Below are 25,636 nucleotides of genomic sequence, written 5' to 3' on the forward strand. Positions count from 1 at the left end.
ACAACAGCAGCAGTTAAGAGGCCGTACATAAATGATGTCACGCACCTGGGGGGGGGGGGGGTCAGACATTTGTGACGATGTGTGACGAGGGGGGGGGGGTTGAGAAATGTGACGTCACTTCAAAATGCTCAACTTTAAATAAATATAGAATTGTTATAACAACACTCCTACAACATTGGAGTGCAGCGCCACATGAACAACGCACTGCAATGACAACAATAGTTTAAAGCGATTTGAAGCATGTTTTATTTTCAAAATAGAAATATGGTTTTGGGGGGTGGGGGGGGGCAGAGCTTTGTGACGTCATATTTGACTTTTCATGACGCCGTGTGACGAGGGGCGGGGGAGGAGTCAGGATGAAAACATTTCGATTTTCCTGAAACAGAGTCCGGGAAATATCCCGTGATGTCATACGGAATTAAAACCAATCTTGCGTTAAAGTTTACACCAAACACTCGTGGTATATAACAACATAACAAAATGCAAAACTAAGTTGGCTCTACAGACTCTAACAAAAATCATTAAAGCTAAGTTATTCAGATGATTTTTAACCATGTGCTAAACAAGAACGTGCTATTAAAATGGAATGAAGGGCTTTCACTGTTAAACCGTGCCTCAGATTTCATCTGTGGCCGGTTCAGGGCAGCCAGGTAAAAGCCATGGCAGGTGAGGTTGCCTTTGGTGGTGGTGCTTCAAGCCAGTCTAGCAGCCACGTTTTAGGCCGTGGCTGCTACAGGCAGACAGCAGTCACCTCACAGCATGGCTGTGGCAATCTCTACTGTAGCTGGCGTGGCAGAGAGTCAGGTTAGCTTACAGCAGACCATACCTATTGAGGCATGGCGGGTCTTGTATATGTTGAGTAATGGCAAGTCGAGTCGCGCTTGGGCTGTGTCAATGGTTAGTGGCCCTTGGCAGTTGAATGGGTCGGTGCTTGTCCCCGACAAGTCCATGGGTTCAGTGGCAGACTGTGGGAGTGCTTGGTATTTGGAATGTGTCGCTCGAAGACCGTGGCAAGTGGAATGGCTTAGTAGCTGACTGGGACATTCCACGGCACGTGGAGAGAGTCAGTGGCTGGCGGCTGTGGCGGTCCGTGGTGGTCCGTGGCAGTTTCACGGAGATCCGGGGTGGAGTGGCGTCAGCTTGGCACGTTTAGAGAGGCCAAGACGCAAGGTCGGACCTGATGTGAAATATTTTGACGGCACGACAGGCGGGTCCAAGGGTGTTGTTGGGGTCAGGCTACGAGAGTAACAAATGCGAACTCACATTTTACTTTTTTAAGTAGTCGTTATTTTGGTGACTGCGGCGGCATGGAGAGGCCTTCGTCCGTGAGTGGACCACAAACTATCGGGGGGATTTTTAAACATTATTTTAAAGTTACTCCGAGCATTACACATATTTAGTTGCCATGCGACCATTGACTTCCTCCGAAGTAATTCGAAGAATGTCTTCATTTGGAGTCACAATTCGACTTAAAAAAACATTCTCTTTTTGCATCCCTTTTTGTGTTTTTCTGCCTCCTTCAAAGAGTTTTGTTTCTGCTCAATCGGCATTTCTGACGTGCTCTATCCACTGCTAGATGAAGGCCACCCCAAAGCTGTCGCCATCCCTCACGGTCACACAAAAATGAATTTAGCACACGCTTCCATATCCTCGCTCCGTCCCCGCAGTTGACGTCCACGTGTTGCCACTCCGTCGCGAGCCTCGCTTACGAGGCGATAACACTCAGCACTGCGAGGTCCACACCATCTCGCGGTCTCACAACCTACATCACTTGGAAAGCTCTGGTGGTCATCACTTATCAAGGTACTTAGCAGGCTTAAAAAAAACCCCTGATTAGCTTCCTAGACCCAGTGGAGATCAGGCACATTCATGGATGGTTTCATCGTGGGGGAAAACGTGAAAGTAAATGCCGAGTTAGAAACACGTGTGCTTTGTGCCGGTCGTGGTGCAATGCTTTATCCTTACCTGGAGGAACCCACTTGGGTTGACGCGATGTCGTGGCACGAGCAGTGACACTGCCTTTGTTGAGGACAGGCAGCGGGGGGGGGGGGGGGGGGCTGGAGCTGTGTTTCGGTGATTGTCGAGGTGCAGGATCTGGCCCAACATTCGCCCTGGCTCCACGTGCCGCGCCCTTTGCACTGCTGGCCCTGACCACGGCTACTGCGGTCCCTCTCCTGGTGGCGGGAGTGGCGGTGGCCGTGGCGGTCCTGGGTGCCTTGAACCTCTTGACGTGTGAAGGTCGGCACGGCGTACATGGGGGTGGATGGCCAGCACCATGCCTGGAATTGCACCAGGTACTCATTTGAGGCTGAGTCGACCTCGGAGAGGCCCAGGACTGGTTCAGAAAGCCGCAAATCTGTAGAATCTCATACCGGGTGCATCGTCAGTGTTTACGGTGGCACTGCCGGGAAGACACCACAATTTCCGTCTGATCACCAGCGGGGGCAAGGACCTTCTTGAGGTCCCTCTCAAAGAGACGCTCATCCGGGGATGGTCTGCGCAGAGTGGGGCAAAGTGCGATTGAAGAGTGTGCTCCTAATCTCAGCTCGTTACCTGTATAAAAGACACCTGGGAGCCAGAAATCTTTCTGATTGAGATGGGGTCAAATACTTATTTCCCTCAATAAAATGCAAATCAATTTATAACATTTTTGACATGCGTTTTTCTGGATTTTTTTGTTATTCTGTCTCTCACTTTTCAAATAAACCTACCATTAAAATTATAGACTGATCATTTCTTCGTCAGTGGGCAAACATACAAAATCAGCAGGGGATCAAATACTTTTTTCCCTCACTGTAGAAAGTTTCACGGCAGTGCCTACCCATCTGCAAACAAAGGCGATTTTCAATCAGTGACATTGACGCTGCATTGAAACTCGTCATGATCGATTAACATGACACCGGTCCAAATCAATTAACGTAAAGTTACGCCAATTAAATGCCGGAACACGGAGCCCGACCAACACTGTCCCAACTGATCCGACGTACCAATGTCATCGATTGACGCGGTACTATGCCGATCAGTCAACGTGACGCAGCGTTTGGCCACCATCGGTCAATTAACATCGATGCGCCAAACCAATCGCATCTCTGATTAGCACGGTTGGCTACGTACGGCGCGAAAGACGTTCAACGTACACGCGTAATCAATTAAGGACGATCAATTAACATTACACCGTGACAATAATTTGGGCGAGCCCGTGTATAAATCGATTAAACGTTGCCAACGATTTACATTGTTCATTAACAGTGTCAAATAAGCAATTAACGTTTTAAATCAAATCAATCAACAGTAGCAATTAATTAAGTTGCAGTGGAAATGAAATAACAGTGGCAATCAATTAACAGTGCCAATCAATTAACACAAGCGTGGTCACCACATCTATGCCTCTAAGTGTAGTGATTGTAGCATCACCACTGTGCACACACGCACATGTGTGACGTCAATATGCGGGGGAGCGTCATTACCACGCGGGTCCACACACACACATGACGTCATCCCGGCTGGAGGCGGGAATGACGTCAGGGCCGGGTCTGGACTCGGGAGGTCATGAGGGTGGTGTGAGGTCGTGGCACTCTCTGTGACCCCGGCTGGACACGTGACTGGACCCCAGTGGGGGCCGGGGGCCTAGGGGGCACCTCGGGGGGCACGTGGACAGCAGGGGGGGGCTTCGAGAGGGTCCTCGAAAGGAGGCGTGGCCAGGCCGGGGCCCGCCGAGGCCCATATATGCAGCCTCCTCACGAGGTTCGAGGCTGCCCATATCAAGAATGAAGATGCATCGTGAAGACGCCAAGAAGAGTCAAGCCTCCAGTCAGCGGACCTGCCAGTAGCCCACCTGGCTGGGTCACGCTAGAGTATCTGAGAAGTGTGTGTTAGCTAGAGTAGGTCGGTGGTCACCACCCTACAGACCTGCCAGTAGCCCACCTGGCTGGGTCACGCTAGAGTATCTGAGAAGTGTGTGTTAGCTAGAGTAGGTCGGTGGTCACCACCCTACAGACCTGCCAGTAGCCCACCTGGCTGGGTCACGCTAGAGTATCTGAGAAGTGTGTGTTAGCTAGAGTAAGTCGGTGGTCACCACCCTATGCGTAATGTAAGAGTTAACTGTTGCCCTCAAAGGCGTAGGACACATCCAAGCAGACGTTGCGAGAGCTGAAATAGCCACTATTCTTAAGAATGCTAAGAAACCCATTAGTAACATCAGCAAAAATGAACGCTCTGAATTCGGGAATTTAAAAAGCAGAAGTGATATAGTCATCCTCTCAGCCGATAAAGGCAACGCTACTGTTATTATGGATAAAGATTCATACAACAACAAAATCCAGAATCTGCTCAACGATGGAAGTTACTCAAAAATAAAAAATGACCCTACTAATAGCCTAGCGATGAAAACCAACAAGATCATCACAAGTTCGACCTCCCTAATCGACCCAACTAAACGTTTCATCCCTAAAACCTTCTGCTGCAAGACCCCCTAGATGCTATGGTCTTCCCAAGATTCATAAAGAAGGCACCCCACTACGACCCTTCGTATCCACGACCAACTCCCCTACCTATAGACTAGCCCGCTTTCTGTCAGATACCTTGCTGCCTTTCACTGGCAAGACCGCCTCAGCAGTACTTAACTCAGCCCAATTGGTCTCTATGGTCAAAGACGTTGTACTGTCCCCTGACGATATCCTTGTCAGCTTCGATGTGGTCTCTTTGTTCACCAAGGTCCCAGTACCTGATACCATTGAAATAATTGAAAATTTGGTCCAACATGGACTAGACCCCGACACACCTGCACTGGTTAGGCACTGCCTCAACAATACCTACTTTACTTGGAATGGCTCCTTCTACAAACAAAATGAGGGTACCCCCATGGGATCCCCCTTGTCACCAGTGATAGCCAATATTTTCATGGAGAAATTTGAATCAGACGCCATCCAGACTTCCACCCTCAGACCTTCCCTGTGGAAGAGATATGTGGATGACACTTTCGTCATTTGGCCACATGGCCTCCCAGCTCTGAACCTTTTCCTACACCACATCAATTCCAGACATCCCGCCATCAAATTCACCATGAAAGTGGAGAAAGATGGCAAGCTACCATTCTTAGATGTTCTGTTTTAGAGGAGACCTGATGGCTCATTGGGGCATTCTGTCTACAGGAAACCCACCCACACAGATTCCTACTTGAAACCTGATTCCCACCACCACCCAGCCCAAAATAATTCTCGAATCAAAACTTTATACCATAGGGCTCATTGCATTTCGGACCAACACCACCTGACCAGTAAATTAAAACATGTACACCTGGCCCTCAAAAGGAATGGTTACTCTGACCGTACCATCCGCCAAGCTGTCTCTCCCTCCATACAGAAACAACCACTTGATACTCCGGTCAAAACCATCACACTTCCATATATAGCAGGCGTTACTAAAAAGATTTCCAAAATTTGAAACAAACACAAGATCCAGGTCCGGTTCAATACAGTACACAAAATTCGTGATCTGATCCCATCGGTGAAGGATGTCATTCCTGATTTACAGTACCCCGGGGTTTACAAATTGAGTTGTACGTGCGGTGATTGCTATATCGGTGAGACAAAGCGACAAGTCTCTGACCGAATTCGCGAGCACAAATCAGATTTGAAACACGGCAAAACGAATTCTTCTGCCGTGGCTGATCACTGTTACAACGCTGTGAGGGATCACGATATAATTTTCTCCGATACCAAGGTTCTTTGCAAACCCACGGGCTTTCTTTTATCAGAGATTTGTTCATGAAGCAATTCAGATCTACAAACACAGACACAATTTCAACCGAGAGGATGGTTTCAAATTAAGCAACCATTGGAAAGATGTTCTAAATCGAACTAAACATTAAACTAATTTCAATGGTACAGTATATTTTTCAAGTAGTGGTACCCCAAACTTTCGCAGCTCTTATAAATTCCCTTTTCACACCATCAATAGGTAAACTCCCCCTCCCCCCCTTCCCCCTCGCGCTAAACGGCACGTACACCACCTCTTTCCTAAAATCCGCCGATCGAATGCTAATTTTTATGCTAATTTCTTCGTCAGAACACCTTGTTTGCTCGCACACAGTTTAAAGGTCCGCTGTCTGAGCGTGGTTGTGTTTCGCTAAATTCTCCTGTTTGATGAGTACTAGGTGCCTCGGTGAATGTATATGCTCTGACTTTAACATAGCTATTTCTGTGACCAGTTATAAGCTAATCACTCAGCTATTTCAATGCTAAATTCTATGCTAATTCCTTTTTCTTCTTTGGTTCTTTCGGTAAAGTCACGTAGAATGATAATAAAATAATAAATTGATAAAATAAAATAACACAATAATATTCTCACGACGTTTCGGCCACAACACAAGCGGCCTTCATCAGGTGAAGGGGGCGAGACTGTCTGGTAGGACAGCGCTGGAGTGAAAGAGCCACGTTCAGATACGGCCTTTAAGCTGTGTGAGAGGAACAAAGCGCCTTGACAAAGGAATTAGCATAGAATTTAGCATTGAAATGGCTGAATGATTAGCTTGTGACTGGTCACAGAAATAGCTATGTTAAAAGTTAAAGCATACACACCCGCAGAGGCACCCATTGTTAAAGGGATTAGCATAGAATTTAGCATTGAAATAGCTAAGTTAAGGCATACACATCTTGACAATGGAATTAGCATAGAATTTAGCATTGAGATAGCTGAGTGGTTAGCTTGTACCTGCTGCAGAAATAGCTACGTTAAAGTCAGAGCATACACATTCACCGAGGCCCTTAGTACAAATCAAACAGGAGAATTTAGCATTGAAATAACTAGGCAAATCCAGCATTGAAACAACTGAATGATTAGCTAGTGACTGGTCACAGAAATGACTACACATCTGAGCTATTCACAGTACTATATAGTGAACCAATAAAAACTAAAATATAAATTACCTTCATGTTATCAATAAACTCTATATTCTCCAATCAGCTAAGCTACCAACAATAAGTCGTTATATATCACAATGCTATATGGCGAAAAAATGGGTGGATTCTTACCCTCAAATTTCAGCCCCACGGATAGCTACGGGTCCCGTTCAGACGGACGAGTTCGTCCATGGTCGGAACAGAGGAGGGGGAGAGAGACAGCTGCGAGGCCCTAGTATGCTCCATATTGTAAAACTATACCATTAACCGTGGTGTGAGAGGTATTAAGAGGCAATGCTGGCGAAAGAGCTGCGGTCTGAAGGTCATCGTAAAAATACAATTAATTAAGAACAGAAATGATTTAAAACATCTTTCCAGTGAAGTCACGTTGAAGAGAAACAACAAAATAACAAAATATATATAAAACAATAAAAAATTCTCACGACGTTTCGACCATAAATCAAACGGTCATCATCAGGTGTGTCGGTTTGCATAAATTTATTCTCTTCAACGTGACTTTACCGAAAAAACTAAGAATATGAATTACTGCAGTCACGAAAGCTTTAAATCAAAATCTTTCCAGTGGTTACTAAGCCTGAATCCATCTTTAGCTTGTGACCAGTCACAAGCTAATCATTCAGCCATTTCAATGCTAAATTCTATGCTAAGTCCTTTGTCAAGGCGCTTTGTTCCTCTCACACAGCTTAAAGGCCGTATCTGAACGTGGCTCTTTTACTCCAGCGCTGTCCTACCAGACAGTCTCGCCCCCTTCACCTGATGAAGGCCGCTTGTGTTGTGGCCGAAACGTCGTGAGAATATTATTGTGTTATTTTATTTTATCAATTTATTATTTTATTATCATTCTACGTGACTTTACCGAAAGAACCAAAGAAGATGAATCATTGCAGTCACGAAAGCTTTAAATCGAAATTTAAAAAGCTAATTCCTTTGTCAAGGGGTACCTCTGCGGATGTGTATACTTTAACTTAGCTATTTCAATGAGCCATTTCAATGCTAAATTCTATGCTAATTCCTTTGTCAAGGCGCTTGGTGTTTTTCTTCTCACACAGCTTAAAGGTCGTGGCTTCTTCCACTCCAGCGCTGTCCTCCAGACAGTCTCGTCCCTTCACCTGATGAAGGCCGCTTGTGTTGTGGCCGAAACGTCGTGATTTTTTGTTATTTTATTTTCACCTACGTGACTTTACCCAATATAACCAAAGAGTATGGATCCTAGCAGTCACGAAAGCTTTAAATCTAGAAAGGAGCGTGTCTCATCCCCGGAAGTGACGTCATGCCACCTGCTGCCACGTCACGTCACGAGGTAACAGGAAGCTATCGCTTCCTGCACTGAAATCCGAGGTGAGAAATTCTCATTGCTGTTGTGGTTGTTGTGGTGGTTGTGGTGGTGGTTGTTGTTGTTTACCAAGGTAGAGCCTCGCTCTCTCTCGTAGGGATGTCAGTTGAGTAGCAGCGAGCATGGGAATCGATGTCCAGGTTGGAACTTTACAACGCGGGGCCTAGCCACGCGGGGCCTTGCCTCCTGCCTTCGCCTGATTGCGTTTATTTAAATTATCTTGCTTAAGTTTAATTTGTCTTCACCCGGCTCGCCACTTTGTAACTTTGTTTTATTGTAAATATTCACGCAGTTTTTATTTTTTTCACCAGGCCAAGCCCACTTGAGCTGCTATACCGCTCTTGTTATCAGAAGCGACCTGCCCACAACAACAATAACAACAAGGTGGGACTTGATAATTGGTTTTTTACCCTTTTATCTGGCAACAAAACTGACACCTTTTTTATAAGGAGTCATGTTTACATTGACCACAATACCTGCGGTCGGAAAGCAAACACAAAACAACAACTCTGATAATGTATTGGAACTGTCCTTGAAATTGATTGGTCCACACCCGAGACAGCTTTCTTTAGAGCCTCGTCTCACGTTGGTGTTGGACCAGAAGACAATGCACCACAGTGCCACATACATTATCAGAGTTGTTGTTTTGTGTTTGCGTTCCGACCGCAGGTATTGTGGTCAATGTAAACATGACTCCTTGTAAAAAAGGTGTCAGTTTTGTTGCCAGATAAAAGGGTAAAAAAACAATCATTTTGTTACTGGCAAATGAGGTTTCCAATGGTGTAAGGTGGGGCTTGTCAACAGCGTGGTGGTGTTCACTCTAGACGCGGTGGCAGTGTTCACTCTAGACACGTGGCGGTGTTCACTCTAGACGCGTAGTGGTGTTCACTCTAGATGTGTGGTGGTGTTCACTCTAGACACGTGGCGGTGTTCACTCTAGACACGTGGCGGTGTTCACTCTAGACGCTTGGTGGTGTTCACTCTAGACGCGTGGCGGTGTTAATTCTCTACATGTAGAGGGGACACCGGGGGATCGGGAAGGAAATCCACACAACCACGGGGAGAGAGAGAGAAACGCAGCCTCGGCTGTGTTGATTGATCCTCAATTAACTACTTGGTGGAGTGAGGAAGCATTAATACTGAGCAGGTGAAGGTGGCCAGGCGTGGGTCTGGACACACCACCACCTGTGAACCATGCCAGTGTGTGACAGTGGTGGAGCCAGTGGGGGGTGGGGTGGCACGTGCCCCCCCAACGATCCGATTGAAATCCCTCATTTTGATAGGATCATTGGGGTTTATTAGTAACGAGCTTCACTACCCAGCTTCGCCCGGGACTTGGATTCTTGTCTTTGGTTAACTTCGCATTCCCTTCTATTTCACTGAAAAACCCTGGAAAAAAATGATGCTTGCAAGAAAGAAAAAAGCCAAAACAAATAAATTTTAGATTTAAAGCTTTCGTGACTGCTAGGATCCATACTCTTTGGTTCTATTGGGTAAAGTCACGTAGGTGAAAATAAAATAACAAAAAATCACGACGTTTCGGCCACAACACAAGCGGCCTTCATCAGGTGAAGGGACGAGACTGTCTGGAGGACAGCGCTGGAGTGGGAGAAGCCACGCTTAGATCACGACCTTTAAGCTGTGTGAGAAGAAAAACACAAAGCGCCTTGACAAAGGAATTAGCATATAATTTAGCATTGAAATGGCTCATTGAAATAGCTAAGTTAAAGTATACACATCCGCAGAGGTACCCCTTGACAAAGGACTTAGCATAGAATCTAGCATTGAAATAGCTGAGTGATTAGCTTGTAACTGGTCACAGAAATAGCTATGTTAAAGTCAGAGCATATACATTCACCGAGGCACCTAGTACTCATCAAACAGGAGAATTTAGCGAAACACAACCACGCTCAGACAGCGGACCTTTAGACTGTGTGCGAGCAAACAAGGTGTTCTGACAAAGAAATTAGCATAAAAATTAGCATTTGATTGGCGGATTTTAGGAAAGAGGTGGTGTACGTGCCGTTTGGCGCGGGGGGGGAGAAGGGGGGGAGGGGGAGTTTACCTATTGATGGTGTGAAAAGGGAATTTATAAGAGCTGCGAAAGTTTGGGGTACCACTACTTGAAAAATATACTGTACCATTGAAATGAGTTTAATGTTTAGTTCGATTTAGAACACCTTTCCAATGGTTGCTTAATTTGAAACCATCCTCTCGGTTGAAATTGTGTCTGTGTTTGTAGATCTGAATTGCTTCATGAACAAATCTCTGATAAAAGCCCGTGGGTTTGCAAAGAACCTTGGTATCGGAGAAAATTATATCGTGATCCCCCACAGCGTTGTAAAAGTGATCATCCACGGCAGAAGAATTCGTTTTGCCGTGTTTCAAATCTGATTTGTGCTCGCGAATTCGGTCAGAGACATGTCGCTTTGTCTCACCGATATAGCAATCACCGCAGGTACATCTCAATTTGTAAACCCCGGGGTACTGTACATCAGGAATGACATCCTTCACGGATGGGATCAGATCATGAATTTTGTGTACTGTATTGAACCGGACCTGGATCTTGTGTTTGTTTAGAATTTTGGAAATCTTTTTAGTAACGCCTGCTATATATGGAAGTGTGATGGTTTTGACCGGAGTATCAAGTGTTGTTTCTGTATGGAGGGAGAGACAGCTTGGCGGATGGTACGGTCAGAGTAACCATTCCTTTTGAGGGCCAGGTGTACATGTTTTAATTCACTGGTCAGGTGGTGTTGGTCCGAAATGTAATGAGCCCTATGGTATAAAGTTTTGATGAGAGAATTATTTTGGGCTTGGTGGTGGTGGGAATCAGGTTTCAAGTAGGAATCTGTGTGGGTGGGTTTCCTGTAGACAGAATGCCCCAATGGGCCATCAGGTCTACACTCAAACAGAACATCTAAGAATGGTAGCTTGCCATCTTTCTCCACTTCCATTTTGAATTTGATGGCGGGATGTCTGGAATTGATGTGGTGTAGGAAAAGGTTCAGAGCTGGGAGGCCATGTGGCCAAATGACGAAAGTGTCATCCACATATCTCTTCCACAGGGAAGGTCTGAGGGTGGAAGTCTGGATGGCGTCTGATTCAAATTTCTCCATGGAAATAGTGGCTATCACTGGTGATAAGGGGGATCCCATGGGGGTACCCTCATTTTGTTTGTAGAAGGAGCCATTCCAAGTAAAGTAGGTATTGTTGAGGCAGTGCCTAACCAGTGCAGGTGTGTCGGGGTCTAGTCCATGTAGGACCAAATTTTCAATTAGTTTAATGGTATCAGGTACTGGGACCTTGGTGAACAAAGAGACCACATCGAAGCTGACAAGGATATCGTCAGGGGACAGTACAACGTCTTTGACCATAGAGACCAATTGGGCTGAGTTAAGTACTGCTGAGGCGGTCTTGCCAGTGAAAGGCAGCAAGGTATCTGACAGAAAGCGGGCTAGTCTATAGGTAGGGGAGTTGATCGTGGATTCGATGGGTCGAAGTGGGGTGCCTTCTTTATGAATCTTGGAAAGACCATAGAATCTACGGGGTCTTGCAGCAGAAGGTTTTAGGGAGGGACGTTTAGTTGGGTCGCTTAGGGAGGTCGAACTTGTGATGATCTTGTTGGTTTTTATCGCTAGGCTATTAGTGGGGTAATTTTTTATTTTTGAATAACTTCCATCGTTGAGCAGATTCTGGATTTTGTTGTTGTATGAATCTTTATCCATAATAACAGTAGCGTTGCCTTTATCGGCTGAGAGGATGACTATATCACTTCTGTTTTTTTAAATTTGCGAGTTCAGAGCGTTCATTTTTGCTGATGTTACTAATGGGTTTCTTAGCATTCTTAAGAATAGTGGCTATTTCAGCTCTCGCAACATCTGCTTGGATGTGTCCTACGCCTTTGAGGGCTACATCGACCTGAGAGATGATATCATCTATTGGTATGTGTTTTGGGGTGACAGCAAAATTTAGTCCCCTAGCCAGTACTGTTTTCAGATTGTCCGAAATCGGGGTGCTACTCTGATTAATGACGATTTTGTTAACATCTTGTTTTGTTATATGTGGAACTGGGTTCTTCTTTGATAGGTGGTTGAATTTAGAAATCAGGTTAGCTTTACATTACATTTATTTTATTTATACCTACGTTAAATTTTTATTTATTTTATTTATACCTACATAACATTTATTTTATTTTATACCTACGTTAAATTAAATATTTTAATAAATCAATTACTTTGCCTTTGATATATATATGTAGATTAGTAATAAATAGTTAATTGAACTACTTTCACGTTGACGGATTGGAAATAGGAATAGCACTGGCTCACCACGGGGCTTATCGCGTGGTATCTGGGCAGTTTTTTTGAAACGTTATCCCCACAGTTTGTGAGTACAATTCCTCGCAAGTTGCGTCCACAGAGACAGACAGACAATGACGCTTCTAGGTAAGAGTAAGAAATAAATCTACGTGTCGAGGAGAGACGAGAGAGCCAAGAGGTCACCTCGGGAGACGGGGCGGCGCGTCAACCTTAGTCACGTGACTGAGGGAGTGTGGGCGTGCCGTGCGTACGTGTGTGTACTGTGTGTGTGTGTACCGTGTGTGTGTACTGTGTGTGTGTACTGTGTGTGTGTGTGTACCGTGTGTGTGTGTGTGTGTACTGTGTGTGTGTACTGTGCATGTGTGTACCGTGTGTGTGTGTACCGTGCGTGTGTGTGTGTACCGTGCATGTGTACTGTGTGTGTGTGTGTGCGTGTGTATTGTGCATGTGTATTGTGCGTGTGTGTGCACCGTGTGTATGTACTGTGCGTGTGTGTGTACTGTGCGTGCGTGTTGTGCGTGTGTGTGCACCGTGTGTGTGTACCGTGCGTGTGTGTACTGTGTGTGTGTAACATGTGTCTGTACTGTGCGTGTGTGTGTGTACTGTGTGTGTGTTTACTGTGTGTGTGTACTGTGTGTGTGTACTGTGTGTGTGTGTACTGTGTGTGTGTGTACCGTGTGTGTGTACACTGTGTGTGTGTGTACACTGTGTGTGTGTAACGTGTGTGGCGGTAGTCTAGCGGTTAGTGCGCTGCTCTACGAACCTGACGACCCGAGTTTGATTCCCGCTCACTGCCAACACCCAGTGACGATTATTTGAACCGGTTCTGGGCCTCCCCTAGGTCGACTCAGCCTCAAGTGAGTACCTGGTGCGGTGCGTAAACATCGCTACTGGGGAGACAAAGGCGGTCGGGCGCGGTGCTGGCCACCCACCCCCTCGTGTACCGTTCCGGCCTTCATAGGTGGTGCTGACACTTGCTAACAGCACTTGCCCCAACAGTGTGTTAAGGCTACACGAGGGATCTTTGTCTTTGTATCACCACCCAGGAGTCACGGAGCTTTTGAGGCTCCGAGCCACGTGGGGATCCACAACAGCGTGAGGCGGTGCCACTCACAGGTGAGACTCGGGGATATGTGATTTCTAATCGATAGCCATCCGTCGGTTAACCCATCGCAACTGCTGAGTCTGTCACGCGACTTCCTCCTTCCAGCGAGCCTTTGACGCTTCACGTGGCCTCAAAGTATACCTGGCCTGGCACGGGCGCCACGGCGATGTCACTGCCACTTACTGGCGAACGGCGGTCGTTGATGTCGGTGTTGACGGCGGCCATTGTCGTGGTACAGGTGCGCGTGGTGCATCGCTACCCCCGGCAAGACGCTGCGGGAGGGGCCAGGAGGAAGAGCGCAATCGGAGTACCACGATGGAGAGAGAGGGGAGAGGCGGGGATGGGGCAGGACAGAGAGGACCAGGGGGTGGGGGGGATCGACCAGGGGGAGATAGATGGGGTGAGATGAGAGAGCTCGTGAGGCAGAGGGCACAGAGGGAGATGGCCAGAATTGAGAGGGGCAGAGGAGAGGGTGGAGAGAGGCCATGGAGAGTGGGGGAGAATGTGGAGCGGGGGCGGGCGGGAAGAGAGCGTGAGATGCGGGTGAGGGAGGGGGCAGGAGGAGGTGGACGGTTGGAAGAAGGGGTCATGGGGCTAGAGGAGGAGCAGTGGGCTCGGAGAGAGCTTGCTCGATGGAGGGGAGGGAGAGACGTGCGCGGGGAACGGGAGGATGGGGTCAGGGCTTTGGGAGCGAGGGAGAACGTGGACCGGGGGGGACAAGAGAGGGAGATGCGGGCGAGGGAGGGCGAGAGGGGTGGACGGGGGGGAGAGAGGCGGGGGGAGAGGGACCCGGTCAGGCAGAGGGGAGTGGGAGAAGTGGTTCAGGTGGCAGAGCGGCATGTGTGGGACATGGAGGGGGCCAGATTGAGGGCAATTAGAGAGGTAGATAATAGAGTGGAGAGGATGTTAGTAAACAGGTCTCGATTGGAGAGAGAGGCGGCCAGATTGAGGGCAGAGGCAGAGGTGCGTAGGCCAATGGACAGGGGAAGAGCGGAGGTGGACATTGTCAGAGGGGCCGGTGGCCCGGGTGGAGAGCAGCAGATAAGAGAGAGAGCGGGAGAGATGCTAAGGTGGGAGAGAGAGGGAGCACGAAGGAGAGATAACAGAGGGGTAGATCGGGGAGCAGAGAGGGAAAGAGCGGAGGCAGACATTGTCAGAAGGGCCGGTGGTCAGGGTAGAGAGCAGCAGATAAGAGAGAGAGCGGGAGAGATGCTAAGGTGGGAGAGAGAGGGGCTTGGAAGGAGGGGAGGGAGAGAGGTAGATAGAAGAAATGAGAGAGAGGTGGCACACAGGGGCATGGAGGGGGCTGGAAGGATCAGAGGTGGCAGAGAGGTAGAAGTGTCGATCGAGAGGGTTAGGCAATACTTGGACAGAGCGTGGAGAGTCGTGGAGGCCGAGAGGGGTCGAGACCGGGGGGCGGGGGGGGAGGTGGTCGCGAGAGACAGAGGAGTCGTGGAGAGAGATAGACGGCAAAGGGAGAGGGGGGAGGGGGGGATGAGAGAAGGGGGAGAGGGAGGAGGGAGGGGACAGTTAATGCACATGATGCGGCATATCGCGAGAGAGAACCACTTGGTGGGAGTGGTAGATAGGGTGCTGGGTATTGTTAACAGGGGGCGAAGGTGGGTGGACAGAGAGGGAGGGAGAGAGAGCGACAAGAGCCCGGCTTGTCGTCGTTGCATCAATGACCGCTGATAGATGATGTTTGCAGGGAGGGGGGACGAGGAGGGGGGTGAGGAGAAAGCAGCGGCGCAGAGATTCAGGCTACACTGCACTACCAACACGGCAGAGACCCCAGTTCGATTCCCGCTCCTGGCCAACAACAACGGTGACGATTATCTCAACCGGTCCTGGGCCACCCTCTTCTAAGCGCCGACTCGGTTTCAAATGACTGGCGGTGTGTTTATGAACATGATTTGGAATTTAAATGCAGCGGGTGTGTGTGGCGTGGGACTCACACGGAGAAGAATGGAAATATTAAGATATGTTTTTCAAACGAACGGTTGTTTGGGTTGCGTTGTGTTCATTAAAGTTACTTGCAATTCAAATACAGGTGTGTTGTTGGTGGTTGTGATGCCAGACGATAACATTGTGAGGAGCAATGCCTGAATCCTTACCCTTGGGGTTCCTCTAGAAATGGCAAAAAGTCACTGAGAGTGGCCACGTGGAGGAGAGGCTGCTACTCTGTACAGAGCTGGACCGGTACCGCCTGGATCTCTGTGGCATTCAGGAGATCCAGTGGACCGGCTCTGACTCCAATTATCATGAGGGGTGCAGAGTCCTCCACTCGGGGCAGGAGAATGCCGAACAACAAGGAGTGGCTCTTATTCTGAAAAAAAGAATGAAGGCGGCGTGGGAAGGTGGCGGCGAGGTGTGGGAAGCTGTAAGCCCCAGGCTACTTTGGGCTCACCTCCCCATCAACAGGAGGCAGAGAATGGTGGTGGTGGCTGCTTACGCCCCCACCGAAGACGAACATCAGTGAAGGGATGCAGGCAAGCCCGTGGATTCAGATTCCTTCTATAAACTCCTGTCACAGGTGTTAGCTAAACGTGGCCCCTCGGGATAGAGTCATCCTGTTGGGTGACTTTAATGCCCAACTTGGTGATGATGCTGGCACCTGGTCTGGAGCGATTGGAAGGCATGGGCCAGATCAACTCAATAACAACGGTAGGAGGCTGTTAGACTTCTGTGCAGCCTGTGGGCTTGTCATTGCCAACACGCTGTTCTGGCATCTGTGCATCCAGACAACATCATGGATTCATGCCGGGTTCAAGCAAGAACATCCGCTGGACTATATAGCAGTGGACCAGCGAATGCAGGCCCATGTCCTTGACACCAGAACCTACAGTGTTGCTGACCTCACTGACCATTAGCTTTTAGCAGGAGCGAGGGACAAAGCAGGAGCGAGGGACAATTAAGCTCCCAAGCATTCACTACGTTATAAACAACATTTTTGCACTCATAAGTCGCTTGCCTAATTGCCTCAGCAACTCGGTGTTTTGTATCGAATCTCATCTCAAATAATCGAAGGGCGCCCCCTAGTGGCAGCTGCCCCTGTGTGGCACAAGGTGGCCCTCCACCGGCCTGCACGTGGACATGAGTCTGTCGGTAGGGGGCGATCATTGACGCGTCATCTCCCTTGTGGAGTTTCTGGATAATGTCTGGAATTAACCACAATTTTGACCGTGACACCAACATGCAATGACCTGTGCGTTGTGAGTGACACAATACTCTGTTTTACATCCGCCGTGAAGCAGAACAGCGCATAATGTGGTGAATGTTACTGGGGTAGCCAGGTGTGCCTGTCGGATTTGAACTTTGAATCTCTGCAACAAATAGAGAATGCGCTACCATATTCCTGGTTCTTTCGGTAAAGTCACGTAGATAGAAATCAAAAAATAAACAAATAAAAGTTAAAAAAAAATTAAAAAATGTAATACAAATAACAAATAAAAATAATACATTTTAAAAAATTAATTGATAAGATGCCATGGGTCGACTGACTCAGATGACTGGGCAATGCACCGCCTTTGACCTCCACTACACACACACAGTGTGTACGTACACACACATAGTGTGTATTTACGTACACACTGTGTGTGTGTACGTACATACACAGTGTGTACACACACACACAGTGTGTACACTGTGTGTGTACGTACATACACAGTGTGTACACACTGTGTATGTACGTACACACACACAATGTGTACACACACACACACTGTACACACAATAATGTCCACGTTGTTGCTGAGTTCACGCACCCAAGGGAGGGGGCAATGCAAAATCAATCTAAATCAACTTAAACTCCATCTCCGCTCTGTGACGTCACCACTCAGCATGACCTCAACGGCATGAAGTGCCAGCGGGAGGTGTACCTTGCTAGTGACGTCATGTCACCAAGGTATTCACACTCCCCCAACCCTGTCCACGGCGCTCTTGAGCGTGACGTCACCTCCGCTTGGGTCACTGCCGATATCAATCCAGTGCCATTCCTTATTTGGGCAAAGCTACGCCCAGTGACTGGCGGTTCATTAACATAATATATTTGTTGAAGCAGTCGAGTGTTTATTGCGACGGGTTCAGCAGCCACGCCCCATCCTTCGACATATGGCCCGGACTCATTAACATAATTTATTCAGTTACAGAGCCGCTCATTGTGGGAGGGGCGTGTCTCTTACCCCGGAAGTGACGTCATGTTACCTGCTTACCCGCGTGACGTTGCGAGGTTACAGGAGGCTGCCGATCCGCGTTTTCATTGAAATCCGAGGTGAGAAATTCTCATGGTGGTGGTGGTTGTGGTGGTTGTTGTTTACCAAGGTAGAGCCTCGCTCTCTCTCTCGTAGGGATGTCAGTTGAGTAGCAGCGAGCATGGGAATCGATGTCCAGGTTGGAACTTTACAACGCGGGGCCTAGCCACGCGGGGCCTTGCCTCCTGCCCTCGCCTGATTGCGTTCACTTTAATTATCTCGCTTAAGTTTAATTTGTCTTCACCCGGCTCGCCACTTTGTAACTTTGTTTTATTGTCAATATTCACGCAGTTTTTAATTTTCTTTTGTTAGCAGGCCAAGCCCGCTTGAGCTGCTATACCGCTCTTGTTATCAGAAGCGACCTGCCCACAACAACACAAGGTGGGGCTTTGTCAACGTGTGTGAATGTTTTGACTTAAAACTTTGGTGACTGCAGGAATTAATATTCTTGGTTCTTTCGGTAAAGTCACGTAGATAGAAAATTTAATAAAAATAACATAATGAAAAAAAAAATTGTAAATAAAGCAAAAAAACTCACGTTTTGAACACAAGCAGTCTTTATTTAATGTAATTGTATTATCAGTTATTGTTATTTTCTATCTACGTAACTTTACCGAAAGAAACAAGAATACGTGTGTCAATGTCTATCGGTCAAAGACGCTCAGCGGAGAAACGCGCAAACTCCAAATATACAGCAGGCGTCAGGGTCGGGATCGAACCCACGACTTCCTGTATACCAGGTGAGGTAGTTAACATCTCACCACGGAGAGAGACACGCAAACTCCAGTTAGCCTCGGCTATGTTTGTTGATCCTCGATTAATTACTTGGTGGAGTGAGGAAGCATTCATGCCAAGCAGATGAAGGTGGCCAGGTGTGATTCTAGACACGCCACCGCCTGTTTACCCAGTGACAGTGTACAGTTTGTGTTTGCAGTAACGTCTATTAACTCTGTTGAACACGGAGGTTATAGCGTAACAATAGTTTACTTTTGTTTTCCTCTGGAACTCTTTAAATGAATGGAAACAGGAAGTTAACACAGCACACACATTCAGCTGAATTCGGAACTGTTCATCCCAGCATTCAAGGACATCTGAGCCTGGATTCACACCTCTAAGTTGCGATTGAACATTAATTTATGCATTTCTGCCTAACACAAATAGTATTGTTTTCAACACCCTTTGCTATGTCAGCCGAATTTAGCTTTCATAAATATTTATTTTGTAGTCAGCCGAAATTGTGTGCTTAGAGTTTTGGGTTAACATTCATCTTGAAGATACGAGGGCTTCCAGGCATATTTATAACCATTTGCCCTCTCATTCTGTGCCATCACAGCCCTGTGATGAATTTGGGAAACGTTTTTACTACATCATGAATATATGAATAAGTATAGACGTGTAAGTCACAGGTGACTATATATGCATTCCTCTGTGCCTCGATACTGTCGTGTAGATGGTGTGGATATTATTTTCTGTCTGTAGCTGACGCTTCCTCTGACGCTTCCTCTGACGCTTCCTCCGCAGAATTGGTCCGATGGAGCAAATGCACTCAGCGCAGCTCGGTATGACAAGTCAACAATGTGACCAGCGTGCATACAGCACGGATCGGACTGGATATTTGACACGGCACCAGAGAACACACACGGGTGAGAAACCCTTCAAGTGCACAGTGTGTGGTAAGGCATTTGCATGGCCATCAGTTCTTCAGATACACCAGCGAACTCACACGGGAGAGAAACCCTGCAAGTGCAGTGTGTGTAACAAGGCATTTGCACAGTCATCTGCTCTTAAAATACACCAGAGAACACACACGGGAGAGAAACCCTTCAAGTGCATTGTGTGTGGGAAGGCGTTGGCACATTCATCTGCTCTTAAAAAACACCAGAGAACTCACACGGGAGAGAAACCCTTCAAGTGCAGTGTTTGTGGGAAGGCGTTTGCACAGTCATCTGTTCTTGTAGAACACCAGAAAACACACACGGGAGAGAAACCCTTCAAGTGCACTCTGTGCGGGAAGCCGTTTGCACTTTCATCACATCTTCAAGTACACCAGAGAACACACACGGGAGAGAAACCCTTCAAGTGCAGTGTGTGTGGGAAGGCGTTTGCACAGTCATCTGTTCTTAAAAAACACCAGAGAACACACACGGGAGAGAAACCCTTCAGGTGCACTCTGTGCGGGAAGGCGTTTGCAAATTCATCTAATCTTCAAGTACACCAGAGAACACACACTGGAGAGAAACCCTTCAAGTGCAGTGTGTGTGGGAAGGCGTTTGCAAAGTCATCTGCTCTTGTAGAACACCAGAGAACACACACGGGAGAGAAACCCTTCAAGTGCAGTGTGTGTGGGAAGGCATTTGCACATTCATCTGTTGTTAAAAAACACCAGAGAACACACACGGGAGAGAAACCCTTCAAGTGCATTCCGTGCGGGATAGCGTTTGCACAGCAACAGCATCTTCAAGTACACCAGAGAACACGGAAGCATCAGAAGATCAACAAGGAGTGGAGTCTGAAATCAGCTTGTGAAAGTCAAAGTGCCACAATACGCCCATCCCTCATGAAACACGAACCAGAAGAAAATCCCAGCTTGGACACTTTTAAAGGTATCGAGGTGAAATATGACAAGGTGATGGTGAAATGTGAAGAAGTGATGGTGAAGAGCGAAGAAGTGAAGGTGAAATGTGAAGATGAAGATTCAACTCCAAAATGGGACCTTCACATTGACGGAGGTAATGTGAAGCAGGAGGAGAATTCTGACTGTGAGGCAGAGCGAGGCAACTCCCAGCAGTTTGTGGAAGTGGAGGTGTGGGTGGACTTCCTAGACAATACAAAGTCAAGTGGAGACCCGGTAGGTGTGTAAGCCAGAGACGATGTCGCTCCAATAGATGCACCTTTGTCACAGGCCTTTAATGACAAGAATGTGAAGTTGAACATTCAGCTCCTAGGTTCAACCTGCAGAGTAAGAGCGGCCAGTCTTTGTGGACCTGTGGGTTGGGTCAATCTCTCACCAGGAGCAAGAGCCAATAAGCTCCCAAGCATTCACGATGTTCTCATGATAATTGCTTTTACGCGGTGCTTGCAATTTTGTTAATATGCCTGTCAATAATTACGAATGAATACTTGTCTGTGCGTATTTTAAATGTTATTCTTTTATAAGGTGATGTTGATATCGAAAATTGACACATAACTGGCATGCCATAAATAGGAAATTAACTCTGCTTATTCGAATCAATGTATTCATATATGTTGATAAACTGTTTCAAGCAGATTGTCTCTAACGGCGACTACAGGGACCACGTGATTGTTTAAAAATGTCTTTGATTATAACTATAATTGCCTACAATTCGTCATGTGTAGCTTATTTAGACTATAATTTATTCACTACCCAAAATGTATTTACTTGAAAACATAGAGCTGATATTTGTAAGCATTGTCTTTTTTATTTATACGTTTGAAAAAATATCTTTGCACAAATTGAACTTGTTCAGATACAAGGTGAATTCACAAGGCTTTGTAAAAAAATCCAATATTTCAGAATGTTTGCCTTAACGGAGAATATTTTTTAAAATGTTGGTAAAAATAAAGATTCAGAAGTATATATTGTGCCGTGTCTACAATTTTATTGTAAAGTGGAATTGGTAAAAAAAATTGATGGTTCAATGAGCCACTCTGTCTAAGGAAAGATACCCATACGGATGCTTACCTGAAACCGGATTCCCACCACCATCCATCCCAGAAGAATTCCCTCATCAAGACTCTGCACCAGAGCCCAATGCATATCCGACCAGGAACACATAGCCAGTGAACTCAAGCACGTACACCAAGCTTTTACAATCCGCAAAGCTATCACTCCAACCATGAAGAAGGACCCTCTTGAGGAGCATTTCAAAACCATCACTTTGTCCTACATTGCGGGGATCAAAAAAAAGATCTCCAAAATCTTGAATAAACACAAAATCCAGGTCCGATTCAACACTTTACATAAAATCCGTGATCTGGTCCCGTCTGTAAAAGATGTGATTCCGGACATAAAGTACCCTGGCGTCTACAAACTAAGTTGCCTCTGTGGTAGTAGTTACATTGGAGAAACCAAACGACATGTCTCGGACCTCATTCGTGAACAGAATGCAGACCTAAAACACGGTAGGACCAACACCTCGGCCGTGGCAGATCACTGTTATAATTCAGTAGGCTCACATGACATGGACTTCTCCAAGACGGAGGTTCTTTGCAATCCATCTGGCTACCATGAGATATTCGTTCATGAGGCTATCCACATATACACAGAGACAATTTCAACCGATAGGAAGGAATTCTGGCTTAGCAATCATTGGAAGGATTTGATAAACCATTTCGGGTCTTAAATGATTGTTCACACTTATGCTGGCTTTCAGACCGCATCCATTATTTTCGTCTACCCCCTCCTCTATCCCGAACATAGATGGGCTCGTCCATCTGAATGACTGTCAAATCGCTCTCTGTGGTGCTAACGTTAACAAAAACGCCACTTTTTTCAAATTTTCTTGCTGTGGTTTTCACACCTGATGATGATTGCTTGTGTTGCAGTCGAAACGTCGTGATAATTTTTATTGTTTTATATTTGTATTATTTGTTTCCCTTCTACGTGGTGACTTTGCCAAAAGAACCAAGAATATGAATCCCTGCAGTTAAGAAAGCTTTAAATCAAAGTTATTATTAGTTCATTAACACCTTTCACTTTCGCACGCCGCTAATTTTTTTACGACAAGAGGTTTCATTACCATAGGTGACACGTGCAGTGGGTCCAAGACGAGGCGAGACGGTTCGCTGGAGGCAACACGTTTATTCAACAAGGGAACCACAGCACAGAGGGGTGACGACCCCTCACAACCGATAACCTCAGTAGGCAGTCCCTCCACACTACGGTGCCCTTACTCTGGTTCTAGCGCTAACCCTACACTGGTTATGTCTGAACCCGACCCTAGCCAGGGTCACTGGGCTCTTTGCTTCAGGGTCTTCAGGGTCTTCAGGGTAGCGCTCAGAGACTTCTTCAGATCTTCAGGTGGACGAGGACCGCCAAACCCGTTCAGGGGTCCGGCTTTTATCCCCATTCCAGGGTCTCTCCGCCCCTGGCCAAGCCTTCTGGAACTCTCTAGGGGGCCCTGGAACATCCCCCAGCCCCCCCCCTCTTGGGGTCTGGGGGCCCTGTTCGTCACACCTGGTCTGTACACCACCCCCTGTTGACGCATGTCCGCTATTACAGGTCAGCTCCCGTGGTAATACGCATACAGCCCAACAATGGCGCTACATCATCCCCCCCCCCCCCCCTTGTAACATCCAGGCGTCTGCTACGTTCACAGGAAGCCCTAGACGCATGCACGAATATGCTCAAGGTGCCATGTCGTACGTTCGGGCGTATGGATGTCCCCGACTTATTTATTACCTTTACATGTAATCCAACTTGGCCTGAGATAAAACAAAAATAATAACTTTCATTCGGCCAGACACCCAGCCGTCGATACGACTTCACAGCCAGGGTGTTCAGACAAAAGCAAGTCAAATTCATCGAGAGCATTCACTGAGAGTCGTGTTTTTTGGAGAAACGATGCTGGATGTACTCAACTGAGTGGCAGAAACGAGGACTTCCACATCATAGGGGTTTCCCCTTTTTTTGTGGCAACAAATCTGAAACCTTTTGGCGTCCTCTGGTCGAGCACCAATTGGGTCGAGGCTCTCAAGAAAGCCGTCCCTTGGTGTGGAACAAGTTGTTTCAAGGACAATGCCACATATATATTATCATAGTGCGTGTTTTTTGTTTGCATTTTGACTGCAGGTATTGTGGTTAATGCTGTAATATGAATCCTTGTAAAAAGGTTTCAGTTTTGTTGCCGGAAAAAAGGGTAAAAACCTCTATTATTATATTTTGGTACTGCCAAAGGAGGTCTAATGATGTAGATGACTTCCCCACGCTCATATTTTAATCTGGCTGAAAGAAAAAAATCATCCAATCCAAATCGATGTTATATCTGTCGAGTTTCCAAATCCAGAGGAAGACCCAAAATCTGTTTGCAGTAGTGACTGCAAATATGATTCATGGGCCATGCGGAAACCTTAATGTCAATGCAGCAGCATGTATGAAGGACATAGAGAGCAGCAAGAAATATCCGAGACAATTTATTAAAGACACAAACTGGAGATGATGGATATCCTCGCTATAGAAGGCGAGCTCCAGCAAACGGTGGATACACAGCAAGACTGAAGATTAGAGGCAACACGGAAATCGAAATAAACAACAGGTGGGTTGTTCCGTATTCTCCGCTTCTTTCTAAAATGTTTCAGGCGTAGATGTGTTGACCACGCTCCACCTCCTCCAGTTAGTGTGTGTATCATGGTGTGTGTATGTCAGTGTGTGTGTCAGTGTGTATAGGTGCTCGCTAACAGCACTTGCCCCTACAGTCTGTTAAGGCTATACGGGGGATCTTTGTTTTTTGCTTTGTCAGTGTGTGTGTCAGTGTGTGTCTGAGTGTGTGTGTGTCAGTGTGTGTGTGTCAGTGTGTGTCTGAGTGACTGAGTGTCTGAGTGAGTGACTGAGTGACTGTCTGAGTGAGTGACTGAGTGTCTGAGTACGTGTCTGAGTGACTGAGTGTCTGAGTGAGTGACTGAGTGAGTGACTGAGTGTCTGAGTGAGTGTCTGAGTGACTGAGTGAGTGACTGTCTGAGTGTCTGAGTAAGTGTCTGAGTGAGTGACTGAGTGTCTGAGTGAGTGACTGAGTGACTAAGTGAGTGACTGAGTGTCTGAGTGAGTGACTGAGTGAGTGACTGAGTGACTAAGTGAGTGACTGAGTGTCTGAGTGAGTGACTGAGTGTCTGAATGAGTGACTGAGTGACTAAGTGAGTGACTGAGTGTCTGAGTGAGTGTCTGAGTGAGTGACTGAGTGAGTGACTGTCTGAGTGAGTGTCTGAGTGAGTGACTGAGTGTCTGAGTGAGTGACTGAGTGAGTGAGTGACTGAGTGTCTGAGTGAGTGACTGAGTGACTGAGTGAGTGACTGAGTGTCTGAGTGAGTGTCTGAGTGAGTGACTGAGTGAGTGACTGTCTGAGTGAGTGTCTAAGTAAGTGTCTGAGTGAGTGACTGAGTGAGTGACTGAGTGAGTGTCTGAGTGAGTGACTGAGTGAGTGACTGTCTGAGTGAGTGTCTGAGTGAGTGACTGAGTGTCTGAGTGAGTGACTGAGTGACTGAGTGAGTGACTGAGTGTCTGAGTGAGTGTCTGAGTGAGTGACTGAGTGAGTGACTGTCTGAGTGAGTGTCTAAGTAAGTGTCTGAGTGAGTGACTGAGTGAGTGACTGAGTGAGTGTCTGAGTGAGTGACTGAGTGAGTGAGTGACTGAGTGACTGAGCGAGTGACTGAGTGAGTGTCTGAGTGAGTGAGTGACTGAGTGAGCGAGTGAGTGACTGAGTGAGTGACTGAGTGACTGAGTGAGTGACTGAGTGTCTGAGTGAGTGTCTGAGTGAGTGACTGAGTGAGTGACTGTCTGAGTGAGTGTCTAAGTAAGTGTCTGAGTGAGTGACTGAGTGAGTGACTGAGTGAGTGTCTGAGTGAGTGACTGAGTGAGTGACTGTCTGAGTGAGTGTCTGAGTGAGTGACTGAGTGTCTGAGTGAGTGACTGAGTGACTGAGTGAGTGACTGAGTGTCTGAGTGAGTGTCTGAGTGAGTGACTGAGTGAGTGA

The 25,636-nt window shown here is 47.0% G+C and overlaps 1 long non-coding RNA gene and 1 pseudogene across 1 annotated transcript; one reads left to right on the forward strand and one right to left on the reverse strand.

Annotated features, from left to right (window-relative positions):
• Positions 1–25,636, reverse strand: part of LOC116937399 (uncharacterized) — a 155,800-nt pseudogene that overhangs the window by 59,476 nt on the left and 70,688 nt on the right.
• LOC142917427 (uncharacterized) lies at positions 8,563–14,004 on the forward strand. The gene is made up of 3 exons (XR_012936985.1): positions 8,563–8,637; positions 13,622–13,691; positions 13,919–14,004. It is a non-coding gene; the product is annotated as an uncharacterized LOC142917427 (long non-coding RNA).

This window comes from Petromyzon marinus, unplaced genomic scaffold, assembly GCF_048934315.1.
Source record: "Petromyzon marinus isolate PM22_M1 ecotype Great Lakes invasive population unplaced genomic scaffold, UKy_Petmar_22M1.pri1.0 PM_G_Scaffold_50, whole genome shotgun sequence".
In the NCBI taxonomy this organism is placed as follows: Eukaryota; Metazoa; Chordata; class Hyperoartia; order Petromyzontiformes; family Petromyzontidae; genus Petromyzon; species Petromyzon marinus.